General features: G+C 45.6%; 42 non-coding genes across 42 annotated transcripts; all 42 read right to left on the bottom strand.

Moving 5' to 3' along the window:
• Positions 1 to 200: 200 nt before the first annotated feature.
• On the bottom strand, positions 201 to 319 carry LOC134120537 (5S ribosomal RNA). Its single transcript, XR_009952080.1, has one exon. It is a non-coding gene; the product is annotated as a 5S ribosomal RNA (ribosomal RNA).
• Positions 320 to 658: 339 nt separating this feature from the next.
• On the bottom strand, positions 659 to 777 carry LOC134120538 (5S ribosomal RNA). The gene has a single exon (XR_009952081.1). It is a non-coding gene; the product is annotated as a 5S ribosomal RNA (ribosomal RNA).
• A 339-nt stretch (positions 778 to 1116) lies between these two features.
• On the bottom strand, positions 1117 to 1235 carry LOC134120539 (5S ribosomal RNA). Its single transcript, XR_009952082.1, has one exon. It is a non-coding gene; the product is annotated as a 5S ribosomal RNA (ribosomal RNA).
• Positions 1236 to 1630: 395 nt separating this feature from the next.
• On the bottom strand, positions 1631 to 1749 carry LOC134120540 (5S ribosomal RNA). Its single transcript, XR_009952083.1, has one exon. It is a non-coding gene; the product is annotated as a 5S ribosomal RNA (ribosomal RNA).
• A 339-nt stretch (positions 1750 to 2088) lies between these two features.
• On the bottom strand, positions 2089 to 2207 carry LOC134120541 (5S ribosomal RNA). The gene has a single exon (XR_009952084.1). It is a non-coding gene; the product is annotated as a 5S ribosomal RNA (ribosomal RNA).
• A 395-nt stretch (positions 2208 to 2602) lies between these two features.
• On the bottom strand, positions 2603 to 2721 carry LOC134120191 (5S ribosomal RNA). The gene has a single exon (XR_009951740.1). It is a non-coding gene; the product is annotated as a 5S ribosomal RNA (ribosomal RNA).
• A 339-nt stretch (positions 2722 to 3060) lies between these two features.
• On the bottom strand, positions 3061 to 3179 carry LOC134120542 (5S ribosomal RNA). The gene has a single exon (XR_009952085.1). It is a non-coding gene; the product is annotated as a 5S ribosomal RNA (ribosomal RNA).
• Positions 3180 to 3574: 395 nt separating this feature from the next.
• LOC134120543 (5S ribosomal RNA) lies at positions 3575 to 3693 on the bottom strand. Its single transcript, XR_009952086.1, has one exon. It is a non-coding gene; the product is annotated as a 5S ribosomal RNA (ribosomal RNA).
• Positions 3694 to 4032: 339 nt separating this feature from the next.
• LOC134120545 (5S ribosomal RNA) lies at positions 4033 to 4151 on the bottom strand. Its single transcript, XR_009952088.1, has one exon. It is a non-coding gene; the product is annotated as a 5S ribosomal RNA (ribosomal RNA).
• Positions 4152 to 4546: 395 nt separating this feature from the next.
• On the bottom strand, positions 4547 to 4665 carry LOC134120546 (5S ribosomal RNA). Its single transcript, XR_009952089.1, has one exon. It is a non-coding gene; the product is annotated as a 5S ribosomal RNA (ribosomal RNA).
• A 339-nt stretch (positions 4666 to 5004) lies between these two features.
• Positions 5005 to 5123, bottom strand: LOC134120547 (5S ribosomal RNA). The gene has a single exon (XR_009952090.1). It is a non-coding gene; the product is annotated as a 5S ribosomal RNA (ribosomal RNA).
• A 339-nt stretch (positions 5124 to 5462) lies between these two features.
• LOC134120548 (5S ribosomal RNA) lies at positions 5463 to 5581 on the bottom strand. Its single transcript, XR_009952091.1, has one exon. It is a non-coding gene; the product is annotated as a 5S ribosomal RNA (ribosomal RNA).
• Positions 5582 to 5920: 339 nt separating this feature from the next.
• LOC134120549 (5S ribosomal RNA) lies at positions 5921 to 6039 on the bottom strand. The gene has a single exon (XR_009952092.1). It is a non-coding gene; the product is annotated as a 5S ribosomal RNA (ribosomal RNA).
• Positions 6040 to 6434: 395 nt separating this feature from the next.
• Positions 6435 to 6553, bottom strand: LOC134120550 (5S ribosomal RNA). Its single transcript, XR_009952093.1, has one exon. It is a non-coding gene; the product is annotated as a 5S ribosomal RNA (ribosomal RNA).
• Positions 6554 to 6892: 339 nt separating this feature from the next.
• LOC134120551 (5S ribosomal RNA) lies at positions 6893 to 7011 on the bottom strand. The gene has a single exon (XR_009952094.1). It is a non-coding gene; the product is annotated as a 5S ribosomal RNA (ribosomal RNA).
• Positions 7012 to 7350: 339 nt separating this feature from the next.
• LOC134120552 (5S ribosomal RNA) lies at positions 7351 to 7469 on the bottom strand. Its single transcript, XR_009952095.1, has one exon. It is a non-coding gene; the product is annotated as a 5S ribosomal RNA (ribosomal RNA).
• Positions 7470 to 7864: 395 nt separating this feature from the next.
• Positions 7865 to 7983, bottom strand: LOC134120553 (5S ribosomal RNA). Its single transcript, XR_009952096.1, has one exon. It is a non-coding gene; the product is annotated as a 5S ribosomal RNA (ribosomal RNA).
• Positions 7984 to 8322: 339 nt separating this feature from the next.
• Positions 8323 to 8441, bottom strand: LOC134120554 (5S ribosomal RNA). The gene has a single exon (XR_009952097.1). It is a non-coding gene; the product is annotated as a 5S ribosomal RNA (ribosomal RNA).
• A 395-nt stretch (positions 8442 to 8836) lies between these two features.
• On the bottom strand, positions 8837 to 8955 carry LOC134120556 (5S ribosomal RNA). Its single transcript, XR_009952099.1, has one exon. It is a non-coding gene; the product is annotated as a 5S ribosomal RNA (ribosomal RNA).
• A 339-nt stretch (positions 8956 to 9294) lies between these two features.
• LOC134120557 (5S ribosomal RNA) lies at positions 9295 to 9413 on the bottom strand. The gene has a single exon (XR_009952100.1). It is a non-coding gene; the product is annotated as a 5S ribosomal RNA (ribosomal RNA).
• Positions 9414 to 9808: 395 nt separating this feature from the next.
• Positions 9809 to 9927, bottom strand: LOC134120558 (5S ribosomal RNA). The gene has a single exon (XR_009952101.1). It is a non-coding gene; the product is annotated as a 5S ribosomal RNA (ribosomal RNA).
• Positions 9928 to 10266: 339 nt separating this feature from the next.
• Positions 10267 to 10385, bottom strand: LOC134120559 (5S ribosomal RNA). Its single transcript, XR_009952102.1, has one exon. It is a non-coding gene; the product is annotated as a 5S ribosomal RNA (ribosomal RNA).
• Positions 10386 to 10724: 339 nt separating this feature from the next.
• LOC134120560 (5S ribosomal RNA) lies at positions 10725 to 10843 on the bottom strand. The gene has a single exon (XR_009952103.1). It is a non-coding gene; the product is annotated as a 5S ribosomal RNA (ribosomal RNA).
• A 395-nt stretch (positions 10844 to 11238) lies between these two features.
• LOC134120561 (5S ribosomal RNA) lies at positions 11239 to 11357 on the bottom strand. The gene has a single exon (XR_009952104.1). It is a non-coding gene; the product is annotated as a 5S ribosomal RNA (ribosomal RNA).
• Positions 11358 to 11696: 339 nt separating this feature from the next.
• On the bottom strand, positions 11697 to 11815 carry LOC134120562 (5S ribosomal RNA). The gene has a single exon (XR_009952105.1). It is a non-coding gene; the product is annotated as a 5S ribosomal RNA (ribosomal RNA).
• Positions 11816 to 12154: 339 nt separating this feature from the next.
• Positions 12155 to 12273, bottom strand: LOC134120563 (5S ribosomal RNA). Its single transcript, XR_009952106.1, has one exon. It is a non-coding gene; the product is annotated as a 5S ribosomal RNA (ribosomal RNA).
• A 395-nt stretch (positions 12274 to 12668) lies between these two features.
• LOC134120564 (5S ribosomal RNA) lies at positions 12669 to 12787 on the bottom strand. The gene has a single exon (XR_009952107.1). It is a non-coding gene; the product is annotated as a 5S ribosomal RNA (ribosomal RNA).
• Positions 12788 to 13126: 339 nt separating this feature from the next.
• On the bottom strand, positions 13127 to 13245 carry LOC134120565 (5S ribosomal RNA). Its single transcript, XR_009952108.1, has one exon. It is a non-coding gene; the product is annotated as a 5S ribosomal RNA (ribosomal RNA).
• Positions 13246 to 13640: 395 nt separating this feature from the next.
• LOC134120567 (5S ribosomal RNA) lies at positions 13641 to 13759 on the bottom strand. The gene has a single exon (XR_009952110.1). It is a non-coding gene; the product is annotated as a 5S ribosomal RNA (ribosomal RNA).
• Positions 13760 to 14098: 339 nt separating this feature from the next.
• On the bottom strand, positions 14099 to 14217 carry LOC134120568 (5S ribosomal RNA). Its single transcript, XR_009952111.1, has one exon. It is a non-coding gene; the product is annotated as a 5S ribosomal RNA (ribosomal RNA).
• Positions 14218 to 14556: 339 nt separating this feature from the next.
• Positions 14557 to 14675, bottom strand: LOC134120569 (5S ribosomal RNA). The gene has a single exon (XR_009952112.1). It is a non-coding gene; the product is annotated as a 5S ribosomal RNA (ribosomal RNA).
• Positions 14676 to 15070: 395 nt separating this feature from the next.
• LOC134120570 (5S ribosomal RNA) lies at positions 15071 to 15189 on the bottom strand. Its single transcript, XR_009952113.1, has one exon. It is a non-coding gene; the product is annotated as a 5S ribosomal RNA (ribosomal RNA).
• Positions 15190 to 15528: 339 nt separating this feature from the next.
• Positions 15529 to 15647, bottom strand: LOC134120571 (5S ribosomal RNA). Its single transcript, XR_009952114.1, has one exon. It is a non-coding gene; the product is annotated as a 5S ribosomal RNA (ribosomal RNA).
• A 395-nt stretch (positions 15648 to 16042) lies between these two features.
• LOC134120572 (5S ribosomal RNA) lies at positions 16043 to 16161 on the bottom strand. Its single transcript, XR_009952115.1, has one exon. It is a non-coding gene; the product is annotated as a 5S ribosomal RNA (ribosomal RNA).
• Positions 16162 to 16500: 339 nt separating this feature from the next.
• Positions 16501 to 16619, bottom strand: LOC134120573 (5S ribosomal RNA). The gene has a single exon (XR_009952116.1). It is a non-coding gene; the product is annotated as a 5S ribosomal RNA (ribosomal RNA).
• Positions 16620 to 16958: 339 nt separating this feature from the next.
• LOC134120574 (5S ribosomal RNA) lies at positions 16959 to 17077 on the bottom strand. Its single transcript, XR_009952117.1, has one exon. It is a non-coding gene; the product is annotated as a 5S ribosomal RNA (ribosomal RNA).
• Positions 17078 to 17416: 339 nt separating this feature from the next.
• On the bottom strand, positions 17417 to 17535 carry LOC134120575 (5S ribosomal RNA). Its single transcript, XR_009952118.1, has one exon. It is a non-coding gene; the product is annotated as a 5S ribosomal RNA (ribosomal RNA).
• Positions 17536 to 17930: 395 nt separating this feature from the next.
• LOC134120576 (5S ribosomal RNA) lies at positions 17931 to 18049 on the bottom strand. The gene has a single exon (XR_009952119.1). It is a non-coding gene; the product is annotated as a 5S ribosomal RNA (ribosomal RNA).
• Positions 18050 to 18388: 339 nt separating this feature from the next.
• Positions 18389 to 18507, bottom strand: LOC134120578 (5S ribosomal RNA). The gene has a single exon (XR_009952121.1). It is a non-coding gene; the product is annotated as a 5S ribosomal RNA (ribosomal RNA).
• A 395-nt stretch (positions 18508 to 18902) lies between these two features.
• On the bottom strand, positions 18903 to 19021 carry LOC134120579 (5S ribosomal RNA). Its single transcript, XR_009952122.1, has one exon. It is a non-coding gene; the product is annotated as a 5S ribosomal RNA (ribosomal RNA).
• A 339-nt stretch (positions 19022 to 19360) lies between these two features.
• On the bottom strand, positions 19361 to 19479 carry LOC134120580 (5S ribosomal RNA). Its single transcript, XR_009952123.1, has one exon. It is a non-coding gene; the product is annotated as a 5S ribosomal RNA (ribosomal RNA).
• A 339-nt stretch (positions 19480 to 19818) lies between these two features.
• On the bottom strand, positions 19819 to 19937 carry LOC134120581 (5S ribosomal RNA). Its single transcript, XR_009952124.1, has one exon. It is a non-coding gene; the product is annotated as a 5S ribosomal RNA (ribosomal RNA).
• Between the last annotated feature and the right edge of the window lie 196 nt (positions 19938 to 20133).

Here is a 20133-nt window from a genome sequence, read left to right on the forward strand (position 1 = left end):
ATGCCAATCGTAAATGTTGATCAACACTAATTTAGCAATCATGAAACGGAATCATTTTGGATATTATTGTCTAATTTCCTTTCATATCCAACGTTAAAACAACACTAAACATGCATCTCTTCAACAATGTGATATTCTTTTTGTAATTTGTAGGTGTACAATCTGCGGCGCTCGGCGGCTTTCGGAGAGAGAAGTGAAAAAGCTTACGGCACCTGGGATTCCCAGGCGGTCTTCCATCCAGGTACTAACCAGGCCCTGCTCTGCTTAGCTTCCGAGATCAGACGAGATCGGGCGGAACCAGAGAGGTATGGCCGTAAGCTGCTTTTTATCTTTTTCCTAATCCTTTATAATGCGTCAATAAATTATGACACGCCTGCCGTTGGCATCTTTGTGTGGGTTAAATAAGGGTATTCAAAGAAGGCTGTGACATCCCATGCCGAAAATTGGATGGACTAGAGAAGACCCGCCCAGGGGTCCCAGCCAATCGGTGAATGGCCATTGCAGTCCCCGCCACCTCAAATGGCCTGACGATGGTATGGACGTAAGCCACCTTTCATCTTCTTCCTATTGCATCTCTTCTACAATGTGACATTTTTTTTACAATTGTGTAGGTGTACAATCTACGGCGCTGGGCGGCTTTCAGAGAGAGAAGTGAAAAAGCTTACGGCACCTGGGATTCCCAGGCGGTCTTCCATCCAGGTACTAACCAGGCCCTGCTCTGCTTAGCTTCCGAGATCAGACGAGATCGGGCGGAACCAGAGAGGTATGGCCGTAAGCTGCTTTTTATCTTTTTCCTAATCCTTTATAATGCGTCAATGAATTATGACACGCCTGCCGTTGGCATCTTTGTGTGGGTTAAATAAGGGTATGCAAAGAAGGCTGTGACATCCCATGCCGAAAATTGGATGGACTAGAGAAGACCCGCCCAGGGGTCCCAGCCAATCGGTGAATGGCCATTGCAGTCCCCGCCACCTCAAATGGCCTGACGATGGTATGGACGTAAGCCACCTTTCATCTTCTTCCTATTGCATCTCTTCTACAATGTGACATTTTTTTTACAATTGTGTAGGTGTACAATCTACGGCGCTGGGCGGCTTTCAGAGAGAGAAGTGAAAAAGCTTACGGCACCTGGGATTCCCAGGCGGTCTTCCATCCAGGTACTAACCAGGCCCTGCTCTGCTTAGCTTCCGAGATCAGACGAGATCGGGCGGAACCAGAGAGGTATGGCCGTAAGCTGCTTTTCATCTTTTTCCTAATCCTTTAAAACGTGTCAAAGATAATCAGAAGTTTCTTTTTCTAAAATTGAAGCAGTTCTTAGCATTGGCAAGAGAGGTTCCTAAAGCCTGAAGGTAACTTTACTTTTCTTCACTGGCAATTCTAACATGTTGGGTTAGCACCTGTATTTCAACGGCTAAATTACAAACAATAGTATGCCAATCGTAAATGTTGATCAACACTAATTTAGCAATCATGAAACGGAATCATTTTGGATAATATTGTCTAATTTCCTTTCATATCCAACGTTAAAACAACACTAAACATGCATCTCTTCAACAATGTGATATTCTTTTTGTAATTTGTAGGTGTACAATCTGCGGCGCTCGGCGGCTTTCGGAGAGAGAAGTGAAAAAGCTTACGGCACCTGGGATTCCCAGGCGGTCTTCCATCCAGGTACTAACCAGGCCCTGCTCTGCTTAGCTTCCGAGATCAGACGAGATCGGGCGGAACCAGAGAGGTATGGCCGTAAGCTGCTTTTTATCTTTTTCCTAATCCTTTATAATGCGTCAATGAATTATGACACGCCTGCCGTTGGCATCTTTGTGTGGGTTAAATAAGGGTATGCAAAGAAGGCTGTGACATCCCATGCCGAAAATTGGATGGACTAGAGAAGACCCGCCCAGGGGTCCCAGCCAATCGGTGAATGGCCATTGCAGTCCCCACCACCTCAAATGGCCTGACGATGGTATGGACGTAAGCCACCTTTCATCTTCTTCCTATTGCATCTCTTCTACAATGTGACATTTTTTTTACAATTGTGTAGGTGTACAATCTACGGCGCTGGGCGGCTTTCAGAGAGAGAAGTGAAAAAGCTTACGGCACCTGGGATTCCCAGGCGGTCTTCCATCCAGGTACTAACCAGGCCCTGCTCTGCTTAGCTTCCGAGATCAGACGAGATCGGGCGGAACCAGAGAGGTATGGCCGTAAGCTGCTTTTCATCTTTTTCCTAATCCTTTAAAACGTGTCAAAGATAATCAGAAGTTTCTTTTTCTAAAATTGAAGCAGTTCTTAGCATTGGCAAGAGAGGTTCCTAAAGCCTGAAGGTAACTTTACTTTTCTTCACTGGCAATTCTAACATGTTGGGTTAGCACCTGTATTTCAACGGCTAAATTACAAACAATAGTATGCCAATCGTAAATGTTGATCAACACTAATTTAGCAATCATGAAACGGAATCATTTTGGATATTATTGTCTAATTTCCTTTCATATCCAACGTTAAAACAACACTAAACATGCATCTCTTCAACAATGTGATATTCTTTTTGTAATTTGTAGGTGTACAATCTGCGGCGCTCGGCGGCTTTCGGAGAGAGAAGTGAAAATGCTTACGGCACCTGGGATTCCCAGGCGGTCTTCCATCCAGGTACTAACCAGGCCCTGCTCTGCTTAGCTTCCGAGATCAGACGAGATCGGGCGGAACCAGAGAGGTATGGCCGTAAGCTGCTTTTTATCTTTTTCCTAATCCTTTATAATGCGTCAATAAATTATGACACGCCTGCCGTTGGCATCTTTGTGTGGGTTAAATAAGGGTATGCAAAGAAGGCTGTGACATCCCATGCCGAAAATTGGATGGACTAGAGAAGACCCGCCCAGGGGTCCCAGCCAATCGGTGAATGGCCATTGCAGTCCCCGCCACCTCAAATGGCCTGACGATGGTATGGACGTAAGCCACCTTTCATCTTCTTCCTATTGCATCTCTTCTACAATGTGACATTTTTTTTACAATTGTGTAGGTGTACAATCTACGGCGCTGGGCGGCTTTCAGAGAGAGAAGTGAAAAAGCTTACGGCACCTGGGATTCCCAGGCGGTCTTCCATCCAGGTACTAACCAGGCCCTGCTCTGCTTAGCTTCCGAGATCAGACGAGATCGGGCGGAACCAGAGAGGTATGGCCGTAAGCTGCTTTTCATCTTTTTCCTAATCCTTTAAAACGTGTCAAAGATAATCAGAAGTTTCTTTTTCTAAAATTGAAGCAGTTCTTAGCATTGGCAAGAGAGGTTCCTAAAGCCTGAAGGTAACTTTACTTTTCTTCACTGGCAATTCTAACATGTTGGGTTAGCACCTGTATTTCAACGGCTAAATTACAAACAATAGTATGCCAATCGTAAATGTTGATCAACACTAATTTAGCAATCATGAAACGGAATCATTTTGGATATTATTGTCTAATTTCCTTTCATATCCAACGTTAAAACAACACTAAACATGGATCTCTTCAACAATGTGATATTCTTTTTGTAATTTGTAGGTGTACAATCTGCGGCGCTCGGCGGCTTTCGGAGAGAGAAGTGAAAAAGCTTACGGCACCTGGGATTCCCAGGCGGTCTTCCATCCAGGTACTAACCAGGCCCTGCTCTGCTTAGCTTCCGAGATCAGACGAGATCGGGCGGAACCAGAGAGGTATGGCCGTAAGCTGCTTTTTATCTTTTTCCTAATCCTTTATAATGCGTCAATGAATTATGACACGCCTGCCGTTGGCATCTTTGTGTGGGTTAAATAAGGGTATGCAAAGAAGGCTGTGACATCCCATGCCGAAAATTGGATGGACTAGAGAAGACCCGCCCAGGGGTCCCAGCCAATCGGTGAATGGCCATTGCAGTCCCCACCACCTCAAATGGCCTGACGATGGTATGGACGTAAGCCACCTTTCATCTTCTTCCTATTGCATCTCTTCTACAATGTGACATTTTTTTTACAATTGTGTAGGTGTACAATCTACGGCGCTGGGCGGCTTTCAGAGAGAGAAGTGAAAAAGCTTACGGCACCTGGGATTCCCAGGCGGTCTTCCATCCAGGTACTAACCAGGCCCTGCTCTGCTTAGCTTCCGAGATCAGACGAGATCGGGCGGAACCAGAGAGGTATGGCCGTAAGCTGCTTTTCATCTTTTTCCTAATCCTTTAAAACGTGTCAAAGATAATCAGAAGTTTCTTTTTCTAAAATTGAAGCAGTTCTTAGCATTGGCAAGAGAGGTTCCTAAAGCCTGAAGGTAACTTTACTTTTCTTCACTGGCAATTCTAACATGTTGGGTTAGCACCTGTATTTCAACGGCTAAATTACAAACAATAGTATGCCAATCGTAAATGTTGATCAACACTAATTTAGCAATCATGAAACGGAATCATTTTGGATATTATTGTCTAATTTCCTTTCATATCCAACGTTAAAACAACACTAAACATGCATCTCTTCAACAATGTGATATTCTTTTTGTAATTTGTAGGTGTACAATCTGCGGCGCTCGGCGGCTTTCGGAGAGAGAAGTGAAAAAGCTTACGGCACCTGGGATTCCCAGGCGGTCTTCCATCCAGGTACTAACCAGGCCCTGCTCTGCTTAGCTTCCGAGATCAGACGAGATCGGGCGGAACCAGAGAGGTATGGCCGTAAGCTGCTTTTTATCTTTTTCCTAATCCTTTATAATGCGTCAATGAATTATGACACGCCTGCCGTTGGCATCTTTGTGTGGGTTAAATAAGGGTATGCAAAGAAGGCTGTGACATCCCATGCCGAAAATTGGATGGACTAGAGAAGACCCGCCCAGGGGTCCCAGCCAATCGGTGAATGGCCATTGCAGTCCCCACCACCTCAAATGGCCTGACGATGGTATGGACGTAAGCCACCTTTCATCTTCTTCCTATTGCATCTCTTCTACAATGTGACATTTTTTTTACAATTGTGTAGGTGTACAATCTACGGCGCTGGGCGGCTTTCAGAGAGAGAAGTGAAAAAGCTTACGGCACCTGGGATTCCCAGGCGGTCTTCCATCCAGGTACTAACCAGGCCCTGCTCTGCTTAGCTTCCGAGATCAGACGAGATCGGGCGGAACCAGAGAGGTATGGCCGTAAGCTGCTTTTTATCTTTTTCCTAATCCTTTATAATGCGTCAATGAATTATGACACGCCTGCCGTTGGCATCTTTGTGTGGGTTAAATAAGGGTATGCAAAGAAGGCTGTGACATCCCATGCCGAAAATTGGATGGACTAGAGAAGACCCGCCCAGGGGTCCCAGCCAATCGGTGAATGGCCATTGCAGTCCCCGCCACCTCAAATGGCCTGACGATGGTATGGACGTAAGCCACCTTTCATCTTCTTCCTATTGCATCTCTTCTACAATGTGACATTTTTTTTACAATTGTGTAGGTGTACAATCTACGGCGCTGGGCGGCTTTCAGAGAGAGAAGTGAAAAAGCTTACGGCACCTGGGATTCCCAGGCGGTCTTCCATCCAGGTACTAACCAGGCCCTGCTCTGCTTAGCTTCCGAGATCAGACGAGATCGGGCGGAACCAGAGAGGTATGGCCGTAAGCTGCTTTTTATCTTTTTCCTAATCCTTTATAATGCGTCAATGAATTATGACACGCCTGCCGTTGGCATCTTTGTGTGGGTTAAATAAGGGTATGCAAAGAAGGCTGTGACATCCCATGCCGAAAATTGGATGGACTAGAGAAGACCCGCCCAGGGGTCCCAGCCAATCGGTGAATGGCCATTGCAGTCCCCGCCACCTCAAATGGCCTGACGATGGTATGGACGTAAGCCACCTTTCATCTTCTTCCTATTGCATCTCTTCTACAATGTGACATTTTTTTTACAATTGTGTAGGTGTACAATCTACGGCGCTGGGCGGCTTTCAGAGAGAGAAGTGAAAAAGCTTACGGCACCTGGGATTCCCAGGCGGTCTTCCATCCAGGTACTAACCAGGCCCTGCTCTGCTTAGCTTCCGAGATCAGACGAGATCGGGCGGAACCAGAGAGGTATGGCCGTAAGCTGCTTTTCATCTTTTTCCTAATCCTTTAAAACGTGTCAAAGATAATCAGAAGTTTCTTTTTCTAAAATTGAAGCAGTTCTTAGCATTGGCAAAAGAGGTTCCTAAAGCCTGAAGGTAACTTTACTTTTCTTCACTGGCAATTCTAACATGTTGGGTTAGCACCTGTATTTCAACGGCTAAATTACAAACAATAGTATGCCAATCGTAAATGTTGATCAACACTAATTTAGCAATCATGAAACGGAATAATTTTGGATATTATTGTCTAATTTCCTTTCATATCCAACGTTAAAACAACACTAAACATGCATCTCTTCAACAATGTGATATTCTTTTTGTAATTTGTAGGTGTACAATCTGCGGCGCTCGGCGGCTTTCGGAGAGAGAAGTGAAAAAGCTTACGGCACCTGGGATTCCCAGGCGGTCTTCCATCCAGGTACTAACCAGGCCCTGCTCTGCTTAGCTTCCGAGATCAGACGAGATCGGGCGGAACCAGAGAGGTATGGCCGTAAGCTGCTTTTTATCTTTTTCCTAATCCTTTATAATGCGTCAATGAATTATGACACGCCTGCCGTTGGCATCTTTGTGTGGGTTAAATAAGGGTATGCAAAGAAGGCTGTGACATCCCATGCCGAAAATTGGATGGACTAGAGAAGACCCGCCCAGGGGTCCCAGCCAATCGGTGAATGGCCATTGCAGTCCCCGCCACCTCAAATGGCCTGACGATGGTATGGACGTAAGCCACCTTTCATCTTCTTCCTATTGCATCTCTTCTACAATGTGACATTTTTTTTACAATTGTGTAGGTGTACAATCTACGGCGCTGGGCGGCTTTCAGAGAGAGAAGTGAAAAAGCTTACGGCACCTGGGATTCCCAGGCGGTCTTCCATCCAGGTACTAACCAGGCCCTGCTCTGCTTAGCTTCCGAGATCAGACGAGATCGGGCGGAACCAGAGAGGTATGGCCGTAAGCTGCTTTTTATCTTTTTCCTAATCCTTTATAATGCGTCAATGAATTATGACACGCCTGCCGTTGGCATCTTTGTGTGGGTTAAATAAGGGTATGCAAAGAAGGCTGTGACATCCCATGCCGAAAATTGGATGGACTAGAGAAGACCCGCCCAGGGGTCCCAGCCAATCGGTGAATGGCCATTGCAGTCCCCGCCACCTCAAATGGCCTGACGATGGTATGGACGTAAGCCACCTTTCATCTTCTTCCTATTGCATCTCTTCTACAATGTGACATTTTTTTTACAATTGTGTAGGTGTACAATCTACGGCGCTGGGCGGCTTTCAGAGAGAGAAGTGAAAAAGCTTACGGCACCTGGGATTCCCAGGCGGTCTTCCATCCAGGTACTAACCAGGCCCTGCTCTGCTTAGCTTCCGAGATCAGACGAGATCGGGCGGAACCAGAGAGGTATGGCCGTAAGCTGCTTTTCATCTTTTTCCTAATCCTTTAAAACGTGTCAAAGATAATCAGAAGTTTCTTTTTCTAAAATTGAAGCAGTTCTTAGCATTGGCAAAAGAGGTTCCTAAAGCCTGAAGGTAACTTTACTTTTCTTCACTGGCAATTCTAACATGTTGGGTTAGCACCTGTATTTCAACGGCTAAATTACAAACAATAGTATGCCAATCGTAAATGTTGATCAACACTAATTTAGCAATCATGAAACGGAATCATTTTGGATATTATTGTCTAATTTCCTTTCATATCCAACGTTAAAACAACACTAAACATGCATCTCTTCAACAATGTGATATTCTTTTTGTAATTTGTAGGTGTACAATCTGCGGCGCTCGGCGGCTTTCGGAGAGAGAAGTGAAAAAGCTTACGGCACCTGGGATTCCCAGGCGGTCTTCCATCCAGGTACTAACCAGGCCCTGCTCTGCTTAGCTTCCGAGATCAGACGAGATCGGGCGGAACCAGAGAGGTATGGCCGTAAGCTGCTTTTTATCTTTTTCCTAATCCTTTATAATGCGTCAATGAATTATGACACGCCTGCCGTTGGCATCTTTGTGTGGGTTAAATAAGGGTATGCAAAGAAGGCTGTGACATCCCATGCCGAAAATTGGATGGACTAGAGAAGACCCGCCCAGGGGTCCCAGCCAATCGGTGAATGGCCATTGCAGTCCCCGCCACCTCAAATGGCCTGACGATGGTATGGACGTAAGCCACCTTTCATCTTCTTCCTATTGCATCTCTTCTACAATGTGACATTTTTTTTACAATTGTGTAGGTGTACAATCTACGGCGCTGGGCGGCTTTCAGAGAGAGAAGTGAAAAAGCTTACGGCACCTGGGATTCCCAGGCGGTCTTCCATCCAGGTACTAACCAGGCCCTGCTCTGCTTAGCTTCCGAGATCAGACGAGATCGGGCGGAACCAGAGAGGTATGGCCGTAAGCTGCTTTTCATCTTTTTCCTAATCCTTTAAAACGTGTCAAAGATAATCAGAAGTTTCTTTTTCTAAAATTGAAGCAGTTCTTAGCATTGGCAAGAGAGGTTCCTAAAGCCTGAAGGTAACTTTACTTTTCTTCACTGGCAATTCTAACATGTTGGGTTAGCACCTGTATTTCAACGGCTAAATTACAAACAATAGTATGCCAATCGTAAATGTTGATCAACACTAATTTAGCAATCATGAAACGGAATCATTTTGGATAATATTGTCTAATTTCCTTTCATATCCAACGTTAAAACAACACTAAACATGCATCTCTTCAACAATGTGATATTCTTTTTGTAATTTGTAGGTGTACAATCTGCGGCGCTCGGCGGCTTTCGGAGAGAGAAGTGAAAAAGCTTACGGCACCTGGGATTCCCAGGCGGTCTTCCATCCAGGTACTAACCAGGCCCTGCTCTGCTTAGCTTCCGAGATCAGACGAGATCGGGCGGAACCAGAGAGGTATGGCCGTAAGCTGCTTTTTATCTTTTTCCTAATCCTTTATAATGCGTCAATGAATTATGACACGCCTGCCGTTGGCATCTTTGTGTGGGTTAAATAAGGGTATGCAAAGAAGGCTGTGACATCCCATGCCGAAAATTGGATGGACTAGAGAAGACCCGCCCAGGGGTCCCAGCCAATCGGTGAATGGCCATTGCAGTCCCCGCCACCTCAAATGGCCTGACGATGGTATGGACGTAAGCCACCTTTCATCTTCTTCCTATTGCATCTCTTCTACAATGTGACATTTTTTTTACAATTGTGTAGGTGTACAATCTACGGCGCTGGGCGGCTTTCAGAGAGAGAAGTGAAAAAGCTTACGGCACCTGGGATTCCCAGGCGGTCTTCCATCCAGGTACTAACCAGGCCCTGCTCTGCTTAGCTTCCGAGATCAGACGAGATCGGGCGGAACCAGAGAGGTATGGCCGTAAGCTGCTTTTCATCTTTTTCCTAATCCTTTAAAACGTGTCAAAGATAATCAGAAGTTTCTTTTTCTAAAATTGAAGCAGTTCTTAGCATTGGCAAGAGAGGTTCCTAAAGCCTGAAGGTAACTTTACTTTTCTTCACTGGCAATTCTAACATGTTGGGTTAGCACCTGTATTTCAACGGCTAAATTACAAACAATAGTATGCCAATCGTAAATGTTGATCAACACTAATTTAGCAATCATGAAACGGAATCATTTTGGATAATATTGTCTAATTTCCTTTCATATCCAACGTTAAAACAACACTAAACATGCATCTCTTCAACAATGTGATATTCTTTTTGTAATTTGTAGGTGTACAATCTGCGGCGCTCGGCGGCTTTCGGAGAGAGAAGTGAAAAAGCTTACGGCACCTGGGATTCCCAGGCGGTCTTCCATCCAGGTACTAACCAGGCCCTGCTCTGCTTAGCTTCCGAGATCAGACGAGATCGGGCGGAACCAGAGAGGTATGGCCGTAAGCTGCTTTTTATCTTTTTCCTAATCCTTTATAATGCGTCAATGAATTATGACACGCCTGCCGTTGGCATCTTTGTGTGGGTTAAATAAGGGTATGCAAAGAAGGCTGTGACATCCCATGCCGAAAATTGGATGGACTAGAGAAGACCCGCCCAGGGGTCCCAGCCAATCGGTGAATGGCCATTGCAGTCCCCACCACCTCAAATGGCCTGACGATGGTATGGACGTAAGCCACCTTTCATCTTCTTCCTATTGCATCTCTTCTACAATGTGACATTTTTTTTACAATTGTGTAGGTGTACAATCTACGGCGCTGGGCGGCTTTCAGAGAGAGAAGTGAAAAAGCTTACGGCACCTGGGATTCCCAGGCGGTCTTCCATCCAGGTACTAACCAGGCCCTGCTCTGCTTAGCTTCCGAGATCAGACGAGATCGGGCGGAACCAGAGAGGTATGGCCGTAAGCTGCTTTTTATCTTTTTCCTAATCCTTTATAATGCGTCAATGAATTATGACACGCCTGCCGTTGGCATCTTTGTGTGGGTTAAATAAGGGTATGCAAAGAAGGCTGTGACATCCCATGCCGAAAATTGGATGGACTAGAGAAGACCCGCCCAGGGGTCCCAGCCAATCGGTGAATGGCCATTGCAGTCCCCGCCACCTCAAATGGCCTGACGATGGTATGGACGTAAGCCACCTTTCATCTTCTTCCTATTGCATCTCTTCTACAATGTGACATTTTTTTTACAATTGTGTAGGTGTACAATCTACGGCGCTGGGCGGCTTTCAGAGAGAGAAGTGAAAAAGCTTACGGCACCTGGGATTCCCAGGCGGTCTTCCATCCAGGTACTAACCAGGCCCTGCTCTGCTTAGCTTCCGAGATCAGACGAGATCGGGCGGAACCAGAGAGGTATGGCCGTAAGCTGCTTTTCATCTTTTTCCTAATCCTTTAAAACGTGTCAAAGATAATCAGAAGTTTCTTTTTCTAAAATTGAAGCAGTTCTTAGCATTGGCAAGAGAGGTTCCTAAAGCCTGAAGGTAACTTTACTTTTCTTCACTGGCAATTCTAACATGTTGGGTTAGCACCTGTATTTCAACGGCTAAATTACAAACAATAGTATGCCAATCGTAAATGTTGATCAACACTAATTTAGCAATCATGAAACGGAATCATTTTGGATATTATTGTCTAATTTCCTTTCATATCCAACGTTAAAACAACACTAAACATGGATCTCTTCAACAATGTGATATTCTTTTTGTAATTTGTAGGTGTACAATCTGCGGCGCTCGGCGGCTTTCGGAGAGAGAAGTGAAAAAGCTTACGGCACCTGGGATTCCCAGGCGGTCTTCCATCCAGGTACTAACCAGGCCCTGCTCTGCTTAGCTTCCGAGATCAGACGAGATCGGGCGGAACCAGAGAGGTATGGCCGTAAGCTGCTTTTTATCTTTTTCCTAATCCTTTATAATGCGTCAATGAATTATGACACGCCTGCCGTTGGCATCTTTGTGTGGGTTAAATAAGGGTATGCAAAGAAGGCTGTGACATCCCATGCCGAAAATTGGATGGACTAGAGAAGACCCGCCCAGGGGTCCCAGCCAATCGGTGAATGGCCATTGCAGTCCCCGCCACCTCAAATGGCCTGACGATGGTATGGACGTAAGCCACCTTTCATCTTCTTCCTATTGCATCTCTTCTACAATGTGACATTTTTTTTACAATTGTGTAGGTGTACAATCTACGGCGCTGGGCGGCTTTCAGAGAGAGAAGTGAAAAAGCTTACGGCACCTGGGATTCCCAGGCGGTCTTCCATCCAGGTACTAACCAGGCCCTGCTCTGCTTAGCTTCCGAGATCAGACGAGATCGGGCGGAACCAGAGAGGTATGGCCGTAAGCTGCTTTTTATCTTTTTCCTAATCCTTTATAATGCGTCAATGAATTATGACACGCCTGCCGTTGGCATCTTTGTGTGGGTTAAATAAGGGTATGCAAAGAAGGCTGTGACATCCCATGCCGAAAATTGGATGGACTAGAGAAGACCCGCCCAGGGGTCCCAGCCAATCGGTGAATGGCCATTGCAGTCCCCGCCACCTCAAATGGCCTGACGATGGTATGGACGTAAGCCACCTTTCATCTTCTTCCTATTGCATCTCTTCTACAATGTGACATTTTTTTTACAATTGTGTAGGTGTACAATCTACGGCGCTGGGCGGCTTTCAGAGAGAGAAGTGAAAAAGCTTACGGCACCTGGGATTCCCAGGCGGTCTTCCATCCAGGTACTAACCAGGCCCTGCTCTGCTTAGCTTCCGAGATCAGACGAGATCGGGCGGAACCAGAGAGGTATGGCCGTAAGCTGCTTTTCATCTTTTTCCTAATCCTTTAAAACGTGTCAAAGATAATCAGAAGTTTCTTTTTCTAAAATTGAAGCAGTTCTTAGCATTGGCAAGAGAGGTTCCTAAAGCCTGAAGGTAACTTTACTTTTCTTCACTGGCAATTCTAACATGTTGGGTTAGCACCTGTATTTCAACGGCTAAATTACAAACAATAGTATGCCAATCGTAAATGTTGATCAACACTAATTTAGCAATCATGAAACGGAATCATTTTGGATATTATTGTCTAATTTCCTTTCATATCCAACGTTAAAACAACACTAAACATGCATCTCTTCAACAATGTGATATTCTTTTTGTAATTTGTAGGTGTACAATCTGCGGCGCTCGGCGGCTTTCGGAGAGAGAAGTGAAAAAGCTTACGGCACCTGGGATTCCCAGGCGGTCTTCCATCCAGGTACTAACCAGGCCCTGCTCTGCTTAGCTTCCGAGATCAGACGAGATCGGGCGGAACCAGAGAGGTATGGCCGTAAGCTGCTTTTTATCTTTTTCCTAATCCTTTATAATGCGTCAATAAATTATGACACGCCTGCCGTTGGCATCTTTGTGTGGGTTAAATAAGGGTATGCAAAGAAGGCTGTGACATCCCATGCCGAAAATTGGATGGACTAGAGAAGACCCGCCCAGGGGTCCCAGCCAATCGGTGAATGGCCATTGCAGTCCCCGCCACCTCAAATGGCCTGACGATGGTATGGACGTAAGCCACCTTTCATCTTCTTCCTATTGCATCTCTTCTACAATGTGACATTTTTTTTACAATTGTGTAGGTGTACAATCTACGGCGCTGGGCGGCTTTCAGAGAGAGAAGTGAAAAAGCTTACGGCACCTGGGATTCCCAGGCGGTCTTCCATCCAGGTACTAACCAGGCCCTGCTCTGCTTAGCTTCCGAGATCAGACGAGATCGGGCGGAACCAGAGAGGTATGGCCGTAAGCTGCTTTTCATCTTTTTCCTAATCCTTTAAAACGTGTCAAAGATAATCAGAAGTTTCTTTTTCTAAAATTGAAGCAGTTCTTAGCATTGGCAAGAGAGGTTCCTAAAGCCTGAAGGTAACTTTACTTTTCTTCACTGGCAATTCTAACATGTTGGGTTAGCACCTGTATTTCAACGGCTAAATTACAAACAATAGTATGCCAATCGTAAATGTTGATCAACACTAATTTAGCAATCATGAAACGGAATCATTTTGGATATTATTGTCTAATTTCCTTTCATATCCAACGTTAAAACAACACTAAACATGGATCTCTTCAACAATGTGATATTCTTTTTGTAATTTGTAGGTGTACAATCTGCGGCGCTCGGCGGCTTTCGGAGAGAGAAGTGAAAAAGCTTACGGCACCTGGGATTCCCAGGCGGTCTTCCATCCAGGTACTAACCAGGCCCTGCTCTGCTTAGCTTCCGAGATCAGACGAGATCGGGCGGAACCAGAGAGGTATGGCCGTAAGCTGCTTTTTATCTTTTTCCTAATCCTTTATAATGCGTCAATGAATTATGACACGCCTGCCGTTGGCATCTTTGTGTGGGTTAAATAAGGGTATGCAAAGAAGGCTGTGACATCCCATGCCGAAAATTGGATGGACTAGAGAAGACCCGCCCAGGGGTCCCAGCCAATCGGTGAATGGCCATTGCAGTCCCCGCCACCTCAAATGGCCTGACGATGGTATGGACGTAAGCCACCTTTCATCTTCTTCCTATTGCATCTCTTCTACAATGTGACATTTTTTTTACAATTGTGTAGGTGTACAATCTACGGCGCTGGGCGGCTTTCAGAGAGAGAAGTGAAAAAGCTTACGGCACCTGGGATTCCCAGGCGGTCTTCCATCCAGGTACTAACCAGGCCCTGCTCTGCTTAGCTTCCGAGATCAGACGAGATCGGGCGGAACCAGAGAGGTATGGCCGTAAGCTGCTTTTTATCTTTTTCCTAATCCTTTATAATGCGTCAATGAATTATGACACGCCTGCCGTTGGCATCTTTGTGTGGGTTAAATAAGGGTATGCAAAGAAGGCTGTGACATCCCATGCCGAAAATTGGATGGACTAGAGAAGACCCGCCCAGGGGTCCCAGCCAATCGGTGAATGGCCATTGCAGTCCCCGCCACCTCAAATGGCCTGACGATGGTATGGACGTAAGCCACCTTTCATCTTCTTCCTATTGCATCTCTTCTACAATGTGACATTTTTTTTACAATTGTGTAGGTGTACAATCTACGGCGCTGGGCGGCTTTCAGAGAGAGAAGTGAAAAAGCTTACGGCACCTGGGATTCCCAGGCGGTCTTCCATCCAGGTACTAACCAGGCCCTGCTCTGCTTAGCTTCCGAGATCAGACGAGATCGGGCGGAACCAGAGAGGTATGGCCGTAAGCTGCTTTTCATCTTTTTCCTAATCCTTTAAAACGTGTCAAAGATAATCAGAAGTTTCTTTTTCTAAAATTGAAGCAGTTCTTAGCATTGGCAAAAGAGGTTCCTAAAGCCTGAAGGTAACTTTACTTTTCTTCACTGGCAATTCTAACATGTTGGGTTAGCACCTGTATTTCAACGGCTAAATTACAAACAATAGTATGCCAATCGTAAATGTTGATCAACACTAATTTAGCAATCATGAAACGGAATAATTTTGGATATTATTGTCTAATTTCCTTTCATATCCAACGTTAAAACAACACTAAACATGCATCTCTTCAACAATGTGATATTCTTTTTGTAATTTGTAGGTGTACAATCTGCGGCGCTCGGCGGCTTTCGGAGAGAGAAGTGAAAAAGCTTACGGCACCTGGGATTCCCAGGCGGTCTTCCATCCAGGTACTAACCAGGCCCTGCTCTGCTTAGCTTCCGAGATCAGACGAGATCGGGCGGAACCAGAGAGGTATGGCCGTAAGCTGCTTTTTATCTTTTTCCTAATCCTTTATAATGCGTCAATGAATTATGACACGCCTGCCGTTGGCATCTTTGTGTGGGTTAAATAAGGGTATGCAAAGAAGGCTGTGACATCCCATGCCGAAAATTGGATGGACTAGAGAAGACCCGCCCAGGGGTCCCAGCCAATCGGTGAATGGCCATTGCAGTCCCCGCCACCTCAAATGGCCTGACGATGGTATGGACGTAAGCCACCTTTCATCTTCTTCCTATTGCATCTCTTCTACAATGTGACATTTTTTTTACAATTGTGTAGGTGTACAATCTACGGCGCTGGGCGGCTTTCAGAGAGAGAAGTGAAAAAGCTTACGGCACCTGGGATTCCCAGGCGGTCTTCCATCCAGGTACTAACCAGGCCCTGCTCTGCTTAGCTTCCGAGATCAGACGAGATCGGGCGGAACCAGAGAGGTATGGCCGTAAGCTGCTTTTCATCTTTTTCCTAATCCTTTAAAACGTGTCAAAGATAATCAGAAGTTTCTTTTTCTAAAATTGAAGCAGTTCTTAGCATTGGCAAGAGAGGTTCCTAAAGCCTGAAGGTAACTTTACTTTTCTTCACTGGCAATTCTAACATGTTGGGTTAGCACCTGTATTTCAACGGCTAAATTACAAACAATAGTATGCCAATCGTAAATGTTGATCAACACTAATTTAGCAATCATGAAACGGAATCATTTTGGATAATATTGTCTAATTTCCTTTCATATCCAACGTTAAAACAACACTAAACATGCATCTCTTCAACAATGTGATATTCTTTTTGTAATTTGTAGGTGTACAATCTGCGGCGCTCGGCGGCTTTCGGAGAGAGAAGTGAAAAAGCTTACGGCACCTGGGATTCCCAGGCGGTCTTCCATCCAGGTACTAACCAGGCCCTGCTCTGCTTAGCTTCCGAGATCAGACGAGATCGGGCGGAACCAGAGAGGTATGGCCGTAAGCTGCTTTTTATCTTTTTCCTAATCCTTTATAATGCGTCAATGAATTATGACACGCCTGCCGTTGGCATCTTTGTGTGGGTTAAATAAGGGTATGCAAAGAAGGCTGTGACATCCCATGCCGAAAATTGGATGGACTAGAGAAGACCCGCCCAGGGGTCCCAGCCAATCGGTGAATGGCCATTGCAGTCCCCACCACCTCAAATGGCCTGACGATGGTATGGACGTAAGCCACCTTTCATCTTCTTCCTATTGCATCTCTTCTACAATGTGACATTTTTTTTACAATTGTGTAGGTGTACAATCTACGGCGCTGGGCGGCTTTCAGAGAGAGAAGTGAAAAAGCTTACGGCACCTGGGATTCCCAGGCGGTCTTCCATCCAGGTACTAACCAGGCCCTGCTCTGCTTAGCTTCCGAGATCAGACGAGATCGGGCGGAACCAGAGAGGTATGGCCGTAAGCTGCTTTTTATCTTTTTCCTAATCCTTTATAATGCGTCAATGAATTATGACACGCCTGCCGTTGGCATCTTTGTGTGGGTTAAATAAGGGTATGCAAAGAAGGCTGTGACATCCCATGCCGAAAATTGGATGGACTAGAGAAGACCCGCCCAGGGGTCCCAGCCAATCGGTGAATGGCCATTGCAGTCCCCGCCACCTCAAATGGCCTGACGATGGTATGGACGTAAGCCACCTTTCATCTTCTTCCTATTGCATCTCTTCTACAATGTGACATTTTTTTTACAATTGTGTAGGTGTACAATCTACGGCGCTGGGCGGCTTTCAGAGAGAGAAGTGAAAAAGCTTACGGCACCTGGGATTCCCAGGCGGTCTTCCATCCAGGTACTAACCAGGCCCTGCTCTGCTTAGCTTCCGAGATCAGACGAGATCGGGCGGAACCAGAGAGGTATGGCCGTAAGCTGCTTTTTATCTTTTTCCTAATCCTTTATAATGCGTCAATGAATTATGACACGCCTGCCGTTGGCATCTTTGTGTGGGTTAAATAAGGGTATGCAAAGAAGGCTGTGACATCCCATGCCGAAAATTGGATGGACTAGAGAAGACCCGCCCAGGGGTCCCAGCCAATCGGTGAATGGCCATTGCAGTCCCCGCCACCTCAAATGGCCTGACGATGGTATGGACGTAAGCCACCTTTCATCTTCTTCCTATTGCATCTCTTCTACAATGTGACATTTTTTTTACAATTGTGTAGGTGTACAATCTACGGCGCTGGGCGGCTTTCAGAGAGAGAAGTGAAAAAGCTTACGGCACCTGGGATTCCCAGGCGGTCTTCCATCCAGGTACTAACCAGGCCCTGCTCTGCTTAGCTTCCGAGATCAGACGAGATCGGGCGGAACCAGAGAGGTATGGCCGTAAGCTGCTTTTCATCTTTTTCCTAATCCTTTAAAACGTGTCAAAGATAATCAGAAGTTTCTTTTTCTAAAATTGAAGCAGTTCTTAGCATTGGCAAAAGAGGTTCCTAAAGCCTGAAGGTAACTTTACTTTTCTTCACTGGCAATTCTAACATGTTGGGTTAGCACCTGTATTTCAACGGCTAAATTACAAACAATAGTATGCCAATCGTAAATGTTGATCAACACTAATTTAGCAATCATGAAACGGAATAATTTTGGATATTATTGTCTAATTTCCTTTCATATCCAACGTTAAAACAACACTAAACATGCATCTCTTCAACAATGTGATATTCTTTTTGTAATTTGTAGGTGTACAATCTGCGGCGCTCGGCGGCTTTCGGAGAGAGAAGTGAAAAAGCTTACGGCACCTGGGATTCCCAGGCGGTCTTCCATCCAGGTACTAACCAGGCCCTGCTCTGCTTAGCTTCCGAGATCAGACGAGATCGGGCGGAACCAGAGAGGTATGGCCGTAAGCTGCTTTTTATCTTTTTCCTAATCCTTTATAATGCGTCAATGAATTATGACACGCCTGCCGTTGGCATCTTTGTGTGGGTTAAATAAGGGTATGCAAAGAAGGCTGTGACATCCCATGCCGAAAATTGGATGGACTAGAGAAGACCCGCCCAGGGGTCCCAGCCAATCGGTGAATGGCCATTGCAGTCCCCGCCACCTCAAATGGCCTGACGATGGTATGGACGTAAGCCACCTTTCATCTTCTTCCTATTGCATCTCTTCTACAATGTGACATTTTTTTTACAATTGTGTAGGTGTACAATCTACGGCGCTGGGCGGCTTTCAGAGAGAGAAGTGAAAAAGCTTACGGCACCTGGGATTCCCAGGCGGTCTTCCATCCAGGTACTAACCAGGCCCTGCTCTGCTTAGCTTCCGAGATCAGACGAGATCGGGCGGAACCAGAGAGGTATGGCCGTAAGCTGCTTTTCATCTTTTTCCTAATCCTTTAAAACGTGTCAAAGATAATCAGAAGTTTCTTTTTCTAAAATTGAAGCAGTTCTTAGCATTGGCAAGAGAGGTTCCTAAAGCCTGAAGGTAACTTTACTTTTCTTCACTGGCAATTCTAACATGTTGGGTTAGCACCTGTATTTCAACGGCTAAATTACAAACAATAGTATGCCAATCGTAAATGTTGATCAACACTAATTTAGCAATCATGAAACGGAATCATTTTGGATAATATTGTCTAATTTCCTTTCATATCCAACGTTAAAACAACACTAAACATGCATCTCTTCAACAATGTGATATTCTTTTTGTAATTTGTAGGTGTACAATCTGCGGCGCTCGGCGGCTTTCGGAGAGAGAAGTGAAAAAGCTTACGGCACCTGGGATTCCCAGGCGGTCTTCCATCCAGGTACTAACCAGGCCCTGCTCTGCTTAGCTTCCGAGATCAGACGAGATCGGGCGGAACCAGAGAGGTATGGCCGTAAGCTGCTTTTTATCTTTTTCCTAATCCTTTATAATGCGTCAATGAATTATGACACGCCTGCCGTTGGCATCTTTGTGTGGGTTAAATAAGGGTATGCAAAGAAGGCTGTGACATCCCATGCCGAAAATTGGATGGACTAGAGAAGACCCGCCCAGGGGTCCCAGCCAATCGGTGAATGGCCATTGCAGTCCCCACCACCTCAAATGGCCTGACGATGGTATGGACGTAAGCCACCTTTCATCTTCTTCCTATTGCATCTCTTCTACAATGTGACATTTTTTTTACAATTGTGTAGGTGTACAATCTACGGCGCTGGGCGGCTTTCAGAGAGAGAAGTGAAAAAGCTTACGGCACCTGGGATTCCCAGGCGGTCTTCCATCCAGGTACTAACCAGGCCCTGCTCTGCTTAGCTTCCGAGATCAGACGAGATCGGGCGGAACCAGAGAGGTATGGCCGTAAGCTGCTTTTTATCTTTTTCCTAATCCTTTATAATGCGTCAATGAATTATGACACGCCTGCCGTTGGCATCTTTGTGTGGGTTAAATAAGGGTATGCAAAGAAGGCTGTGACATCCCATGCCGAAAATTGGATGGACTAGAGAAGACCCGCCCAGGGGTCCCAGCCAATCGGTGAATGGCCATTGCAGTCCCCGCCACCTCAAATGGCCTGACGATGGTATGGACGTAAGCCACCTTTCATCTTCTTCCTATTGCATCTCTTCTACAATGTGACATTTTTTTTACAATTGTGTAGGTGTACAATCTACGGCGCTGGGCGGCTTTCAGAGAGAGAAGTGAAAAAGCTTACGGCACCTGGGATTCCCAGGCGGTCTTCCATCCAGGTACTAACCAGGCCCTGCTCTGCTTAGCTTCCGAGATCAGACGAGATCGGGCGGAACCAGAGAGGTATGGCCGTAAGCTGCTTTTCATCTTTTTCCTAATCCTTTAAAACGTGTCAAAGATAATCAGAAGTTTCTTTTTCTAAAATTGAAGCAGTTCTTAGCATTGGCAAGAGAGGTTCCTAAAGCCTGAAGGTAACTTTACTTTTCTTCACTGGCAATTCTAACATGTTGGGTTAGCACCTGTATTTCAACGGCTAAATTACAAACAATAGTA

This window comes from Pungitius pungitius, unplaced genomic scaffold, assembly GCF_949316345.1.
Source record: "Pungitius pungitius unplaced genomic scaffold, fPunPun2.1 scaffold_26, whole genome shotgun sequence".
Classification (NCBI taxonomy): Eukaryota; Metazoa; Chordata; class Actinopteri; order Perciformes; family Gasterosteidae; genus Pungitius; species Pungitius pungitius.